The sequence below is a fragment of the Triticum dicoccoides genome, chromosome 3B (genome assembly GCF_002162155.2).
Source record: "Triticum dicoccoides isolate Atlit2015 ecotype Zavitan chromosome 3B, WEW_v2.0, whole genome shotgun sequence".
NCBI lineage: Eukaryota > Viridiplantae > Streptophyta > Magnoliopsida > Poales > Poaceae > Triticum > Triticum dicoccoides.
Window position 1 is genome coordinate 663,874,473 of NC_041385.1, and position 16,215 is coordinate 663,890,687.

The following is a 16,215-nucleotide window of genomic DNA, read 5'->3' on the forward strand; positions in this document are numbered from 1 at the left end:
GGGAGCTGGAGGAGTGCAAGACCGAGCTGAAGGCCGCAGTTGCCGGAGCGGAGGAATCCCAAAAGGCCTCTTCTGGTAATACTGACCTTGATAAAGGAATTTAGAAGGACGCATACTAGTTATATATTTGGCGTAGTTGACAAATCTAACAAAAGATTCTGCAAGCAATCCCAGGGAGAATCCGAAGATCGCTAAAGATACTGAGCCACATCTGCGAAGTCAGCTGAAGGAAGGTGAGCGCGTGCTGACACAGGTTATCCGAGAGAAAAATAATCTCCAAGATGCCAATATCCGACTGAGCATCGAACTGGCAGATGTTCGGGCTCAGCTTGCTGACTCCGTAAAGGAGAACACGAGGCTTCGATGCGGCATTTATAGTAAGTGCTTTAAACGAGCTATGAAACAGTTTGGCGAGAAAGCGAATTTAACAGAGTTATGTCTGTAGGTATGCTGACGGGCCGTCCTGGAGAGGAGATGCCTGGATCCGCAGGTGATTTGCTGCAAGATCTTTCACAACTGCACGAGCGAGCTCGGCAGGTGATGCAGGGTCTTGCCCAAGCCTTGTGGCCGTCTTCTTCCTTGCCAGGAGGCATTTGCGAGGTTGTGGAGATGCTCAAAGGAGCATGGTGGCACTTCCGATTTTGGAAGACATTAGCTTGCCAACAAGGTGCGAGGGAACCTTGGGCCATGGTGAAGACGCGATACGCCAAGGCTGACCCGAACCATATGGCCGAAGTCGGACCGGTGGGGTCAGATGGGCAAGAGATACCCGTAAGTCTGCTATATGATCAAGTAGCGTTAGCCGCAAAGTATTCCCAACAGGATTGTAGGCTAGACAGCATGTTGGATGGTATAGAGGAAGAATATAGCCAGTCCAAGTGACAATGTAATTAAATGGACCTATGTAGGCCCTAGCTGGATTGAAAATCATTTGTCATGACGGACCTTTTCGCTTCAGCCCCCGGACCCGACAGTCCGAAGTGTATCCGAATACCCACACAGTTATGAATAACCAGGGTATGCATGGAAACCAGGCGTAGGGGTCATAAGTGCTTGAACAGACAAGTACCCAACTAGTTATGTTATATTACATGGATAGTAAGAAACATCTTCCAGAGAGAATAGTTCCGTTCGGGGTTCCTTTCCCTGGGTGCGCATGCACCGATGTGCATGTCCAAACTGCGAACAGAAGCGTAGGTAACAAAACATCTGGGGATTCACATTGTAATAAATGAAAACATCTTTTGTTCACCGACCGAATATTCCCTTAAGAACACTAGCTTTCGGCTTCACCCAGTCTGAGGTACACATCCGGCTGAACCGGCAGTAACAATCACAGAGGTGCTCCCCTTATGCCCTAGCCAAATTAACGGGAATGTAGGGCATAAACACAAGACCCAGGCAACCCAGCATGGCCAAAACTTAAGTCATATCGATCCATATAATGGTGAAGAAAAGGCACATATGGAAATAAAACGCATATGTGGTTGGCAGGGAGCCATTAGAGTAATTATGTATAGCTTCCGTATAGGAAGCCCCCAGGTATAATGAGCACACGTAGTGTGGCCGGAGCGATCAAAGCATCCGTACATTATTTAAGGATTTATGTGAAAAAGGTAAAGAGGGCGAGAAAGGAAGAAGGAGGACATAATTGAAACTGCGGAGGTAAGGAGACGAACACTGAGTTTGGCACTAGGCATAGAATCTTTGGAGTCTGGCCGCGTTCCATGGGTTCCGCTCGAGTCTGTTATCAGATGCATTGTGCAGACGGTACGCTCCTCCGGTGAGAACTTTATCAATGATGAAGGGATCCTCCCACTTGGGTTTGAGCTTGTCCTTCTTCTCCGGTAGGCGTAGAACTAGTTCGCCAACATTATAAGTTTTGGCCCGTACTTCTCTGCTTTGATACCTTCTAGCCTGCTGCTGATAGAATGCGGAGGGAGCTTTTGCGACGTCACACTCCTCCTCCAGAGCATCTAAGTTGTCTTGCCGATCTAGTTCGGCTTCCTTCTTTTCGTACATGCGCACGCGAGGTGAGTCATGGATTATATCGCAGTGTAGCACTGCTTCTGCACCGTACACCATAAAAAATGGTGTGTATTCGGTGGTACGATTCGGCATGGTCCGCAGCCCCCAGAGTACGAAGTCGAGCTCCTCAACCCAATGTGTGTCTGATTCCTTCAAGGATCGCACTAGTCTGGGTTTGATGCCACTCATGATGAGACCATTTGCACGTTCGACTTGACCGTTTGTTTGGGGGTGATAGACAGAGGCGTAATCGAGCTTGATGCCCATGTTGCCGCACCAAGTTTTCACCTCATCGGCTATGAAATTTGAGCCATTGTCAGTGATGATGGTGTGGGGGACACCATAACGGTGTACAACCCCTGATATGAAGTCTATCACTGGTCCAAATTCGGCCGTTTTAACTGGTTTGGCTTCTATCCATTTGGTGAACTAGTCCACCATGACCAATAAGTATTTTTTCTTATGGCTTCCCCCTTTAAGAGGTCCGACCATGTCCAGCCCCCAGACCGTGAAGGGCCAAGTTATGGGGATTGTTTGTAGAGCGGTAGGGGGCATATGGCTCTGATTGGCGAAGTGTTGGCATCTAACGCAATGTTGGACAAGGTCCTGTGCATCAGCCCGGGCTGTCGGCCAGTAAAAACCTGTACGGAAGGCCTTGCTTAGAAGTGCCCGAGCTGCAGCATGGTGCCCGCCGAGTCCGGAATGGATTTCGGCTAAGAGCTGCAGCCCTTCCTCTTTGGAGATGCATCTTTGGAGCACTCCGGTAGTGCTTTTCTTGTAGAGCTCTCCTTCATGGACTTTGTAGGCCTTAGAACATCGCACAATACAATGTGACTCATTTTGGTCCTCAGGGACCTCTTGCCTATTTAGGTAAGCTAAGAAGGGCCCAGTCCACGGGGCAATGACAACCATGATTTCGTGGGCCGAAGGTGTTGTTTCGAGGGCAGAGCCTCCGATTACATCGGATGATTCAGAATCTGGGGTTGTGTTCGGAGCCGGGCTGGTATTGCTGGACTCCCCTTCCCATACCACGGATGGCTTGAACAGCCTTTCCAAGAAGATATTAGGTGGGACGGGGTCGCATTCACCGCCGATGCGGGCAAGAATATCTGCCGCTTGATTGTTTTCTCGGACCACATGGTGGAATTCGAGCCCCTCGAACCGAGCTGATATTTTGAGGACGGCATTACGGTAGGCCACCATTTTCGGATCCTTGGCATCAAAGTCTCCGTTTACTTGTGATATTGCGAGGTTCAAGTCCCCGCGCACTTCTAGGCGTTGGATGCCCATGGAGACTGCCATCCGAAGACCATGCAACAGAGCCTCATATTCGGCCGCATTGTTGGAATCTATGTATAATATTTGGAGTACGTATTGGACCGTGTCTCCAGTGGGGGATGTCAGGACAACACCTGCTCCCAGCCCGGCAAGCATTTTAGAGCCGTCGAAGTGCATGATCCAATTGGAGTAGGCGTCGTACTCTTTAGGGAGTTCGGCTTCTGTCCATTCGGCGACAAAGTCAGCCAGTACTTGCGACTTGATGGCTCGCCGTGGTTTGTATGTAATGTCGAATGGAAGGAGCGCAATAGCCCATTTGGCAATCCGGACCATAGCGTCGCGGTTATTTATTATGTCATTGAGTGGTACTTTGGACGCCACCGTAATCGAGCACTCTTGAAAGTAGTGTCATAACTTCCGGGATGCCATGAAGACCGCGTATGCTATCTTTTGATAGTGTGGATATCAGGATTTGCATGGACTGAGGACAGTGGACACGTAATATACCGACTTTTGGAGCGGGAACTTGTGTTCGTCTGCTTCTCGTTCGACGACGAGCACTGCCCTTACAACCTGGGGTGTCGCAGCTATGTATAATAGCATTGGTTAGCCAATATTTGGCACGGTGAGGATTGGATTACTGGCCAATAGGGTCTTTATTTCTTCCAGTCCGGCTGTGGCCGCATCCGCCCACTCGAAGTGTTTGGTGCGCCGAAGAAGGCGATAAAGAGGTAGTGCCTTTTCTCCTAATCGGGAGATAAAGCGGCTTAAGGCAGCCACGCATCTAGTTAGTTTCTAGATCTGCTTGAGGTCTATTGGGATAGCCAATTGTGATAGAGCTCGGATTTTTGCCGAATTTGCTTCGATTCCTCTATTGGAAACAATGAAGCCGAGCAATTTCCCTGAGGGGACACCAAAGACACATTTTTCCGGGTTGAGCTTGATGTCGTATGTTCGGAGGTTGTCAAACGTTAGTCTCAAGTCATCTATTAGAGTTTCGACGTGTCTTGTTTTGATGACCACATCATCAACATATGCCTCCACTGTTTTGCAGATTTGCTTCTCTAGGCATGTCTGAATCATGTGTTGATAAGTTGCGCCGGCGTTTTTGAGCCTGAAAGGCATAGTCTTGAAACAGAAGGGGCCATATGGTGTTATCAAGGCCGTTGTGGCTTGGTCAGATTCCACCATCTTTATTTGATGGTATCCGGAGTATGCGTCGAGGAAACACAGTGAGTCATGTCCTGCGGTGGCGTCAAAGATTTGGTCAATGTGAGGGAGGGGGAAGGGATCCTTAGGGCAAGCCTTATTGAGGTCCTTGAAATCGACACATAGGCACCAGGATTTGTCCTTCTTTGGTACCATTACTAGGTTTGCTAGCCAACCCAGATATTTTATATCTCTGATGAATCCGGCCTCGAGTAGCTTGGCTAGCTCTTCTCCCATGGCTTGCCGCTTAGGCTCTAAGAAACGCCCAAGAGTCTACTTGACTGGCTTGTATCCTTTCAGTATATTGAGGCTGTGCTCGGCCAGCCTACGTGGGATGCCCGGCATGTCTGAAGGATGCCAGGTGAAAATGTCCCAATTCTCACGTAGGAAATCTCGCAGTGCAGCGTCCATTGTGGGGTTCAACTGTGTCCCAATGGCAGCTGTCTTTGTGGGGTCCATTGGGTGAACCTGGAATTTGACTATCTCGTCTGCGGGCTTGAAAGAGGTGGACTTGGGTCGCTTGTCAAGTATCGTGTCATCTTTGTCCACTGTGGCGCGCAGTGTTGTTACTTGTTCGGCCGCAAGGTCTTCGGATAATGCCTCCAGGGCTAGTGTGGCAGTTTTATTTTCGGCTCGGAGCGCGATGTCTGGGTCACTAGCTAGAGTGATGATTCCATTGGGTCTGGGCATTTTGAGCTTCATGTACCTGTAATGGGGTATAGCTTGAAAGCTCGTGAATGCGTCCCGCCATAAGAGGGCGCGGTATCCACTGCTAAACGGGGCCACTTGGAACGTGATTTCTTCAGACCTGTAATTTTCTGGCATGCCGAATACCACATCCAGTGTAATTTTTCCCACACACCATGCCTCCCGACTAGGGATGATTCCCCTGAAGGTCGTGCTGCTTTGCTCGATGCGGCTTTTGTCAATTTCCATCGTGTTGAGGGTTTCCTCGTAGATGAGGTTTAATCCACTTCCGCCGTCCATGAGCACCTTAGTGAGCCGGAAACTGTCCACGATTGGACTAAGGAACAAGGCGGCTGGTGCCCGAATTGTTCGGAATTGAGGTTCGTCACTGGCATTGAAAGTTATGGTCATGTCGTTCCATGGATTTATTGTTGCCATGTGGCAAACTTCGGCGAGACTGTGTTGAGCTTGCTTGCGCCTATTATTTGAGGCGAAAGTCTCGAAGACTGTCAATACCATATTGTTATTTCCGGCGGGATGTTGCTCTGCTGTATGATTTATGAGGAGATCCTCGCTTCTCTTTGCTACCTGCCCGAGTATCCAACATGCTCTAAGGCTATGTGTTGGCGTGGTATCCAGTGTGCTGTGAATTTTGCATGGCCCATTGAGCCATTCCTCCAATATGGTTCCACGCCTTGCATCGGGCTTTGGTTTTTTGGTAAGTGAATCGGGTAACTTACGAGAGTTTGCCCTTTTAGTTTGGACGAAGGGTTTAATGAGAGCCAGATTATCCCAGATGTTTGCTTGGGTTTTCCAGGCGCTTTCCATCGCGCTGTATTTTTGCACTATGGCCGCTAAGTCAGCGAAGTGTACTATGTCACAGCGACTTATAGCATTGAGGATTCCTTTGTCCGTGCAATTTTTGCAAAAGAGGGAGATTGCATCTTCCTCGTGACAGTCCTTGACCCTGTTTATCACAAGGGGGAATCTGGCCTAGTAATGATGTACTGTCTCTTGGGGATCTTGTCTGATATGCGAAATATTGAATAAGTCTGGGTGGGTGGATGGTTTTGAATCCGAATCCTAACCCAATCTGAGACCCAGGGGCAAAGAAGCTTCCGAGCTTAACGGCTCGGACTCCGGGATGTTTCCCAATTTCTTCGGCCCGCTGCCTTATTCTGAAATCGGGGTTTGGGTCATGTCCTCCCGCGAGCGGGTGTGCGGCTCAGAGAGCTCGGAAATCCGGACATAGTTCGTCCTCAAAATAGAGGGAGAATTCGTATGATGCTCTTCCACTACCGCTATCTCATGGGTGACCGGCGGAGAGTAAATCTCCCTTTGGTTGGGTTTAAGCCCGATCCGGTCATAGTCCGTAGCGATGCCCAGGGCGGCGATACGATCCAAGAGCTCATTAAGGGAGGAGAGCTCCATTGGGTCCATCTATTCGGCGAGTTCCGAATCGACGTGGAGGCTATTTTTGATGACCTGAGAAGTCATCGTCGGTGCGACAGCCGATCGGGCAGTTATGATGAAGCCGCCCAGCCAGAGAGTTTGGCCTAGGGCCAGGGCTCCCCCCGAGGTGATGTTGTCCTTGACAACGAGACGAGCCATCAAACATTATCGCGACGACACAGTGGAACTCTCAATGAAAGCACCAATGTCAGTGTCAAAACCGGCGGATCTCGGGTAGGGGTTCCCGAACTGTGCGTCTAAGGCTAGTGGTAACAGGAGACTGGGGACACGATGTTTACCAAGGTGGGGCCCTCTCAATGGAGGTAATACCCTACTTCCTGCTTGATTGATCTTGATGATATGAGTATTACAAGAGTTGATCTACCACGAGATCGTAGAGGCTAAACCCTAGAAGCTAGCCTATGATCATGATTGTTGCTGTCCTACGGACTAAACCCTCTGGTTTATATAGACACTAGAGGGGGCTAGGGTTACACAGAGTCAGTTACTGAGAAGGAGATCTATCATCCGAACGCCAAGCTTGCCTTCCACGCAAAGGAGAGTCCCATCCGGACACGGGACGAAGTCTTCAATCTTGTATCTTCATAGTCCAACAGTTCGGCCAAAGTATATAGTCTGGCTGTCCGGATACCCCCTTATCCAGGACTCCCTCAGTTAGGGACCCCAAACCAAGTCACGAGGCCTTTGATGAACTTGACTGCAGAGCCGGTCGGGATGGTGCGGACGGCTTCCACCTCCGCCCACTTGGTGAATTTGTCAATGGCGACGTAGAGGTAGTGGTAGCCCCCAGGCGCTCGAGGGAATGGGCCCAAGATATACAGCCCCCAGACCGCGAACAGCCATGAGAGCGGGATGGTCTGTAGGCCTTGAGCTGGCTGATGGATCTGCTTGGTGTGGAATTGGCAGGCTTCACAGGACATCACCAGCTCGGTCGCGTCGTTGAGTGTCGTAGGCCAATAGAATCCGCTATGAAACGCCTTGCCGACGAGGGTCCACGACGACGAGTGGTGCCCGCAATCTCCATCGTGTATGTCATCCAGCACCTCTTTCCCTTGTTCCTTGGAGATGCAACGTAGAGAGACATCATTCAACCGCTTCTGATATAACTAACAGTCTTGGATGCAGTAGGCCGTGGCCTGCCGGGCCACGCGCTCCACGTCCACTTCTTTATCCGGCAGCGTCCCTTGTGTCAGGTATTCCTTGAATTCCTAGGTCCAGCATCCCTCCCGAGGCTCCAGTGCCAAGAGTAAGCGCGCTCCTGAGATCGGGCCACAGGCCGAGGCTCCTGTGGCAGCTGGCTGAGGGAGCTCTTCCCGAGGCTGAGCCGTCCTTGAAAATGGTGGTGCCGCCGACGGCTTGAAGAGTTGTTCCTCGAAAATGCCAGGCTCCTGGGGCAGGCGTTTGGATGCCCTCCTGGCGATGTCATAAGCCTCTTGGTTGGTGTCGCGGGGCACATGCTACAACTCCAGTCCCCAGAACTACTTCTCCATCTTGCATACTTCCGCGAGATATGCTTCCATGTGCTCGTCCTTCGGCTCATACACCTTGTTGGAAAAGTTGACGAGGAATTGCGAATCGCCCTTGATGACGAGGCGCTTCACTCCCAGTGTTGCCGCCGCTTTCAGGCCTGCTGTGAGGCCCTCATATTCTGCTATGCTGTTGGAGACCTTCTCGCCCTACTGGAAACAGAGTTGTACGGCGTAGTAGAGCTTGTCCTGAGTGGGTTATTTAAGCACCGCACCAGCCCCTGCGCCCTGCCGCGACAAGGCACCATCGAAGTACATGACCCAGCCATCTGGTGCCTCACTTCCTGGGGAGAGGGACCGATCCTCGCCCACCTTGAGCTCTGGTACGTCCATCCATTCAGCCACAAAATCAGCGACTGGGGCTCCCTTGATGACCCTGGTTGTGCTGAATTCCAACTGAAATGCCTTCAACTTGATGTTCCATTTGGCGACTCTCCCAACGGAGTTGGGGCTCCTGAGTACCCTTTCCAACGGGTAGGCCGAGACGACTTTGATGGGGTGACCATGAAAGTAGTGTCGCAGCTTACGCAAGGCCACCAAGAGCACAAGTAAGAACTTCTGAGGCATTGGGTACCTTACCCTGGCATCCCGCAACACTGTGCTGACGAAGTACACTGGGTGCTCGGCGAGGGTGGGTGTGCTGATGTGGCATGCGTCTTCCGAAGGTTGAGGCGCCTCCTGAGATAACAGAGCCCCTAGCGCCTGATCGCTTGGTGGGACCTCTTCAGCCCCGGGGGCATCATCCTGCTAAGCTTGGTCCCTTGTTGCTGCTGTCGTCACCCTCGCGAGGCTTTCCTGGTCTTGTGCTATCCCGGCTGAGGCCGTGGCTGAGTGGATGCGGCCTTAGCCTAGTGCTCCTCCCGAAGTGCCACCAGGGATGCGCTGGCGCAGTAGGGAGTGGCAGCAGGTAGAGCACTAGGGGCTCGAGACACTACAAAAAAAATACACTTCCGTGATGATACGTGTTTGTCACAGTAGGTCGCGTTTTCTGTCATGCATGTACATCCATGAAAAATTTATGACAGAATCAAGATAGTCTTACCTATGATGTCGTAGAAGTGTTCCATGACATTACCAAAATTATCATCACGGAAGTGTCCACTTCCATGACAATAAATTGCGCGTCACAGAAGTGCTTTCGTCAAGGGTGACCGACACATGGCATCCACCGTAACGGAACGCCGTTAAGCTTTTGGGTCCGGTTTTCGATCCGATAACCCGTTAACGCTCGGGCCAATGGGGATTTTCCACGTGTAAAATCATCATTGGCTGCAGGAAACACGTGTTGCCCCACCGTTGGGACAGATGTCATCCACTCATTTGACAGGAGGCGCCTATGACAGGTCGACACATGGCATAACCCAACAGTGGCCCATTCCGGTGAAAAAGGCCGGCCCAGTAAAAATTAGCAGGCTGGCCCATATAAGGCCTACTTGTGTTAGGTCCATTTAAGCCCACGGCCCATACGAGATGTGCCAATTTGGCCCGTCAACGCCCCGTTAAAGATTTGACACCATTGCAGCCCATCGTCAGTTCGATCCCGTTAACAGCCCGCTATATATTTGGGCTCAATATCGGCCCGATGAGATTTCGGCCTGTTAACGGCCCATTTAATGGATGGGCCAATTTTCAGGATTTACATCTTTCAGCCTTTTAGCGACCCATTTAAATGTTGGGCTAATTTCCGGCCCGGTGTGTCTTTCAGCCTATTGACAGCCCATAAATCTAATGGGCCATTTGTAGTCGGACCTGAGTTTCGGCCTTTTAGTGGCCCATTTAAGTGTTGGGCCAATTTCTGGCCCGGTGTCACTTTCAGCCTGTTGACGGGCCATAAATCAGTTGGGCCATTTGTAGTCGGACCTGAGTTTTGGACTTTTAGCGACCCATTTAAGTGTTGGGCCAATTCCCGGTCATGTGTGCCTTTCAGCCTGTTAATGGACCATAAATGAGTTGGGCCATTTGTAGTCGGACCTTACTTTTGGCCTTTTAACGGCCCATGCCCGTCACGGTCCAATACCAGCCCGGTTTCTCTTTCGGCCTGCTAAAGGCCCACAACACAGTTAGGACATTTACAAATACGACCCGACTTTCGGCCTCTTAGCGGCCCATGCTCTTCATGGTTCAGTACAAGCCCGTTGTCTCTTTCGGCGTGCTAAAGGCCTACAGTATAGTTGGGCCATATGTAGCCCAAACTTAGTTACGGCCTGTTAACGGCCCGTGAAATAAATTGGGGCCACTTGTTGCCCGCTTTGATGTCGGCATGTTAACGACCCAAGAGGTAAGAGGGCCGACCATTAACTTTCAACCTAGTAACGGCCCATTAACTTAATGGGCCCACTAAAATTCGTACATGTCTTTAGGCCAAATTATATAATTTGAGCCCATTACGACGAGCAATTATGCACAGGACCAAAACCGATCAAGCAAAGGTACGACATACAGGGAATAACGTTTCACATCCAGCATATATTACAGGAAATTACATCCACTGGGCAATCAAAGATTGATGCCACTGCATATAAATGAGCAGAACCTAACCATCTACAACGTCACAATGTGCAACCTCGGCGCAGATGATGCCCATAAGCATGTGGGCAAGTTCTTGCTGCTTTGCCACACTGTCTATGAAAACATTGATTAGTTGTTGTGTCGCATGACTCTGCACCTCTGATTGATCCACCATTTCCATCATTGCTTCAGCCATTAATTGGTTCACAAACATACATTTATTCCGTTGCATTCGAGACAGAGGATACTGAACAGATTCAGATGGCGATCTTGGCAGGCTTGCATTATTGATAGTGGAGAGTGTCTCGACCACTTCATCATAACATAAATTAGGACGGGAACCAAATAGATTAATCATGAGTTATTGCCATATTACCTGGCCTAGATTTACTAGAAAGAAACAATGGGGTTGCCTTGCTGTTTTCAAAGTTTGTCTTCTTATCTTCAGCAGCCTGCACAAAATTAACACACTAGCATTTCTATCATTGGCCAAGTCAGATAATAGGAAAGCAACATTGACACAACGAACGTTTGGGCAACTAGCCTACAGCAAATTAACACAATATGGCACAGAGATCATCAGCCAGGTAAGGTAGTATGAAAGCAACATTGACACAATGAATGAATGGGCAACCAGAGAAGCACTACAATTCAGTAATGTGCGTGATATGAGATAGTACATTCATGCAGCTCAGTATGCAAAACTACCAGGCAGTTTTCCTTACAAAAATCAACATTGGCGCCTTTAAAATTTTGCTACAACTAATTTTAGATCAGATAAAGGTTAGATTCACGCCGATTAACAAAATACATGTTGATGTAAAAATATAGTGATATACAACAGGTACTTCTATTGTTTAACCTTATTTTCTAAAAGAGAGATGGGTTTGAAATATGTAGAAAATATGATCGGAATGCTATAAAATTTCATGATGTGAGGATACGCACACGCTTCTTAGAATGGAGTTGACATTCTTTTGCTGGACTTGAGCGGACTAGTTCTTTGGCCACTTGAATCTGCTTATTATCAGTGGGAGTTGGGTTTCTCTGTGCTGGAGCAGGATCTATGAAAAATGGAGTTGGTTTATTATCTCCTAGCATTTGGATCTTTTGCAAAGACCTGGTTTGTAACCCTTCAGATTCTAACATAGCCGTCTTCCCCTTGCATGCCTTATATAGAAGAATGGTGATTCAGTTATAAAACATGCTATAACAGAGATGGAATAGGTACTGAAGAATAGAAAGGCATGACATATTGACATGTATTCCCTCCATCCGGAAAGAAATGGATGGGTCTAGGCGTATTTCAGTTCTAGATTCATCCAGTTTTATCCATTTCTGCGACATTTAATCCGGACGGAGGGAGTATGATGTAAGAGCTAGGGATACGACAGGACAACACAGTAAAGAAAAACATTGTAAAACCCACTTTAGAACCAAAGTATTCAAACCCACTGATATGAGATAGTACACTCATGCAGCTCAGGATGCAAAACTACCAGGCAGTTTTCATTACAAAAATCAACATTGTGGCCTTTAATCATACATTTTGCTACAACTAAATTTAGATCAGATAAAGGTTGGATTCATGCCAATTAACAAAATACATGCTGATGTAAAAATATAGTGATATACAAAATGTACTTACATCTACATTGGAGCACAGAGAATTCCTGCAAGAATCTTTCCTCATAAACGATACCATTGCAGAAATTCTTCTATCTATTAAGCTTATTTTCTAAAAGAGAGATGGGTAAGAAACATGTAGAAAATATGATCAGCATGCTACAAAATTTCATGATGCAAGGATACGCACACACTTCTAAGAATTGAGTTGACATATTTTTGCTGGACTGGAGCGGACTAGTTCTTTGGCCACAGGAATCTGCTTATTATCAGTAGGAGTTGGGTTTGTCTGTGCTGGAGCAGTATCTATAAAAACTGGAGTTGGTTTATTATCTCCTGGCGTTTGGATCTTTTGCAAAGGCCTTGTTTGTAACCCTTCAGATTCTAACATAGTCGTCTTCCCCTTGCATGCCTTGTATAGAAGAATGGTGCTTTAATTATAAAACATGCTGACAACAGTGAGATGGAATAGGTGCTGAAGAATAGAAAGGCATGACATATTGACATGTATTCCCTCCATCCAGAAAAAAATGGATGGGTCTAGGCGTATTCTAGTTCTAGATACATCCTTTTTTATCCATTTCGACAACATGTAAACCGGACGGAGGGAGTATGGTGTAAGAGCTAGGGATACGACAGGACAACACAGCAAAAAACACTAGCTGAATGTAAAACTATATGCTAGCGGAATACATACACAAATAACTAAGGCAACATACACGTGTATGATTGGGAAAATAAGATGGCATTGCAACAGAGCACTAGAACATCACTTCAATGTAAAAAAACATGGTATGGCAGACAGCTGAATTACATACTGATGAATAACAATGCATAAGATATTTAGAAGCATGATGTCCAAATTAAGCAGATGGCATTGTGATAGAGTAGAATGACAGTACTTGAATTTGAAAACATGTTATCATGAATGGAATAGGTACTGAAAAACAGGAAGGCATGACATATTTACATGCATGATCAGCATGCTAAGCACATGGCATCGCAACAGAGTAGATACACTCCAGGACATTATATGCATGCTGTACCCATATCACAGTCCAAGTTAGAGTAAGGACCTTGTGGGGTGAAGCGGATTCATCATCTTTCTGCAAGTCTTCTGAAGAACTGCCTTTACATGTTCCATCATATTGGGTATCATTGACATCAAGTTTATTGGACTTTACATTGCTCCGTGAGGTTCTTGTGGATATATCAGTGTGTGCAATTATATCTGACATGCATGGAAGACAACTAGTAGTTAGATTTATGTAATGAGTGCCTGTAGGGGACGACATAAATAGTATGACTGGGGTTAACTAGCAGCAACATGTCTCATAAACTAAAGGGAGAACACAGATGAAAGCTACAAAATATGTATCGTTTCTACTCGAGATTAACTAGATGGCACACAAAAGTGTTAAAGAACAACATAGGTAATACTAGAAGTGGTATAATACTATAATCACCAGCCTGTGGGATAGCATTGGCTGATGGATGATAACTATGGAACAGCGTTACCTAAAGAACAAGTATCTTAGCTGAACTATGGAACAGCGTGAACTCCTGAACAAGACCCGTAAGAAATCAGCATGAATATACAGTGAAATGTGATGATCTATTTTCCATGCTTAGATGAATAACAACACCATAAATGTTGCACACAAGTAAGATGAGGGTACAACCTATCTGGCTGCCATCCATAGGAGTGAGCATCATGTGCTCACTTGCCGATGGCCCTACAGTTGTCGTGGTTGTCCATGTCGGGCACGCGCATTTGATGCAGGGAACTGTTGAGTGGGTACTATAGCTCCCTTCTGGTGTATGCTTCCCTTGTTGGAGCAGCTGCGGTGAGTCGGAAGACGGTGTGTCTGAAGATGCAGATAACACATAATGTTAAGAACGACATATCTCTTTGATCTGAAGAAATACACTAAGAGATCAACAGCAAGGTACGAGAGTGGTCACACGTCTGTTGACTGAAGACTAAATTGGGGAAACATGATTTTATTTTATTTTGGTACTATCCGATCTACGCCGGATGACTTGATGGTCATCTTGTGCTCCTGGCTGACACTGTTCGGAATCTTCCCAGAAGAGCCAGCGACCAATGGCAGAGCAGCCTGCCTCCGCCGTCCGTGGCCCCAGAAAAACCCCGCTCCCCGCCCCACCGCACTGCCATGGTTGCGCTGCCCCTGGGCCAATCCACAGAGACTCCCCGTCATCCAGATCCGGCGGCGGTAGTACGTTCAACCCACGCAACTCTAGAAGATAGCCATCTAAGCGTTGCTTCCGCGGCGAACTTGCCTCCCCGCACCCTTACGTTAGACACCAGCCAACGGGCATCCTAGGAGCTCCGCCGCCTCGAGGGGTGCTGCTTCCCATTGGGAATTGATTGGCCCAAAATAAAAATTCAGACAACTGACGCCTAAATAAAGTGATTTGAGATGAGGGTGCAACCTATTTGGCGGCATGGTGAAGTAGGCAGGTCCAGTTGCCGAGTCGGTGAGGCCGGCGCGGTTGCGGTGGCGACCGGCGGTAGGGAAAGAGCGATGTCGCGATGGTCGACGGCTACGCGGAAGCAGCGCCAGGACTCTGGACGGATCCGAAGTTGGAGCCGCTCCGGCGCCATGAACAACGGCGGGGGTGAATCGGCTCCATTACGGTTCACGTAGTCGTCGTCGAGGCAGCACCAGTAGCACGGAGTAAGAGGCACACGACCCAGTGCACGACGGCGAATGGACAGCGTCTCCGGCATTAGGGAGGAGGGCGGCTGTGAAATTGGTGCGGTGGGGGTGCCATGGAGGTGGGGCTGAGGTTTCGCGGCTTGGGAGAAGGGAGCTTCCCGGGGAGAAGGTGATTTGGTGCCCATGAGGTATGAATGGGGGCCGGCGGGGCAGGCGAGGAATTGGGAGCGGAGTGTAACCATGTCTTACGGACGCATTTGTCTGAAATGTGAGGGGGAGTTACAGTTCTACCCTTGCCTATAGGCTTCTCGACTTGGGTTTGTGTACTGAGGGTCGGGGATAGCAGAGTAACTTTGCTTCTCCCCAAATAGTGGGCGGGACCGATTTTGGGCGAGGAGGGCGTGTTTTGAACTATAGTGGGTGCAAGCGATTCCGGGCGAGGAGAGCAGGTTTTGAAATAGTGGGCGCGAGCTATTTCAGGTGAGGAGAGCGTGTTTTGCCGACCATGGTTTATGAATTATTCGGCACATGTCATTTTGGCCGAGGAGAAGGCGCGCTTGGATGAAGTTACGAACCTACCCTTGATGTACAACGGGCCAATTGATGCGTGTCCCACATAGGACGGTAATTCCGCGTCTCCCATTTATTTGCTCGGGCGAATTCCACATAGCAGCGAGGATGTTTAAGGGTTCGTTTAAATTTTGGGAGAACGAGCATCCATGTCTACCTTACCAAGTCGATTCGAATCAAATTTTGAAACATTAGCTTGCACTTCTTTTTTAGATGGAGAGATGATGCTTGGGAGTAATGTGTTTTTACATGCTCGTTGCTAGCGATTTACTATATGACAAATAGTTGACCCACTCAAAAACACGAATCAAACCCAAAATGAAATATCTTGATTCAATGAAATAGCTCGTTCAATAGGTCAAAATAGTGAACTAAATAAAAAATTTAACACCTCAGTCAAGTAGCATGTTGTACAGTATTATAGTACTCCATGAACATGTTGAAAGTCAAATTAATGAACTTGTTTGTTATACGCATATATCCGTTCATGTGTGGATTGCAGACAACATGTTCTCCAATTTAAATATTTTAATGCAAGTTTATATCGAAACATGGTTTATATCAGTCTTTGATGCATAAAACGCGACCTCCCCCTCTCTCGGACTCCTGTTCTCTCTCTCTCTCTC